Here is a 2,360-nt window from a genome sequence, read left to right on the forward strand (position 1 = left end):
TTTTGGATATCCTATGAAGATGCATTTATCCGCTTTGGGCTCGAGCTTATCAGACTGAAACTTTTTCACATAAGTGTCGAAGCCCCAAACTTTCAAGAAACGACAGTTTAGATTTCTCTAAATCTCAGTCTATACTGTGTCATCTCAACGGAAATACGCGGTGCCCTATTTAAAGTGAATGCGGTTGTCTCTAATGCATAACCCATAAACGATAGTGGTAATTTGATAAGAGACATCATAGCATGCACCATACCAAATAGTGCGTGGCTATGACGTTCAGACACATCATCACACTATGATGTTCCAGGTGGCATGAACTGCGAAACAATTTCCACATTGTCTTAACTGCATACCAAAACTCGTAACTCAGATATTCATTTCTATGATCATATCGTAGACAGTTTATCCTCTTGTTACGACGAACTTCACTCCGAAACAGAATTGAACTTTTCAATATTTCAGACTTGTGATTCATTAAGTAAATACTCTTGTATCAGCTCAAATCGTCATTGAAATAAGAACATAATGATATCCACTGCGTGCCTCAGCACCCATTGGACTGCATACATCAAAATGTATCACTTCCAATAAGTTACTATCTTGTTTCATCTCAATGAAAACAAGGCCTTGCTCATGTGGTATGATTTGCATGTCACTAGTGATTCAAAATCAAGTGAGTATAAAGATCCATCAGCATGGAGCCTCTTCATGCAATTTATACCAACATGACTCAAGCGGCAGTGCCACAAGTAAGTGGTACTATCATCATTACCTCGTATCTTTTGGCACCAATATCATGAACATGTGTAACACTACGATCGAGATTCAATAAACCATTGAAGGTGATTATTCAAGCAAATAGAGTAACCATTATTCTCTTTAAATGAATAATCGTATTGCAATAAACACGATCCAATCATGTTCATGCTTAACGCAAGCACCAAATAACAATTATTTAGGTTTAACACCAATCCCGATGGTAGAGGGAGCGTGCGACGTTTTGATCATATCAATCTTGGAAACACTTCCAACACGTATCGTCACCTCGCCTTTAGCTAGTCTCCGTTTATGCCGTAGCTATCATTTCGTGTTACTAATCACTTAGCAACCGAACCGGTATCCAATACCCTCATGCTACTAGGAGTACTAGTAAAGTACACATCATGTATATCAAATATACTTCTTTCGACTTTAGCCAGCCTTCTTATCTACCAAGTATCTAGAGTTGCTCCGCCTCAGTGACTGTTCCCCTCATTACAGAAGCACTTAGTCTCAGGTTTGGGTTTAATCTTGGGTCTCTTCATTAGTGCAACAACTGTTTTGCCGTTTCACGAAGTATCCCTTCTAGCCCTTGCCTTTATTGAAAATTAGTGGTTTCACAAACCATCAACTATTGATGCTCCTTCTTGATTTCTACTTTCGCAGTGTCAAACATCGCGAATCGCTCAAGGATCATTGTATCTATCCTTGATATGTTATAGTTCATCACGAAGCTCTCACAGCTTGGTGGCAGTGACTTTGGAGAACCATCACTATCTCATCTGGAAGATTAACTCCCACTTGATTCAAGCGATTGTCATACTCAGACAATCTGAGCACACGCTCAACGATTGAGCTTTTCTCCTTTACTTTGTGGACAAAGAATCTTGTCGGAGGTCTCGTACCTCTTTAACAAGGGCACAAGCATGAAATCACAATTTCATCTCTTTAGAACATCACTTATGTTCCGTGACGTTTCAAAACGTCTTCGGCGCCTTGCTTCTAAGCCATTAAGTATTTTGCACTAAACTATCGTGTAGTCATCAGAAACGTGTATGTCGGATGTTCACAGCATCCATAGACGACGCTCGAGGTGCAGCACACCGAGTGGTGCATTAAGGACATAAGCCTTTTGCGCAGCAACGAGGACAATCCTCTACAAAGTTTGCTACTATCAACTTTCAACTAAATTTTCTCTAGGGACATATAAAAACAGTAGAGCTGTAGAGCAAGCTACATCGTAATTCGCAAAGACCATTAGACTATGTTCATGACAATTAGTTCAATTAATCATATTACTTAAGAACTCCCACTCAAAAAGTACATCTCTCTAGTCATTTGAGTGGTACATGATCCAAATCCACTATCTCAAGTCCGATCATCACGTGAGTCGAGAATAGTTTCAGTGGTAAGCATCTCTATGCTAATCATATCAACTATATGATTCATGCTCGACCTTTCGGTCTCATGTGTTCCGAGGCCATGTCTTCACATGCTAGGCTCGTCAAGCTTAACCCGAGTGTTCCGCGTGTGCAACTGTTTTGCACCCGTTGTATGTGAACGTTGAGTCTATCACACCCGATCATCACGTGGTGTCTCGA

Source organism: Hordeum vulgare, chromosome 7H (assembly GCF_904849725.1).
Source record: "Hordeum vulgare subsp. vulgare chromosome 7H, MorexV3_pseudomolecules_assembly, whole genome shotgun sequence".
NCBI classification, from domain to species: Eukaryota; Viridiplantae; Streptophyta; class Magnoliopsida; order Poales; family Poaceae; genus Hordeum; species Hordeum vulgare.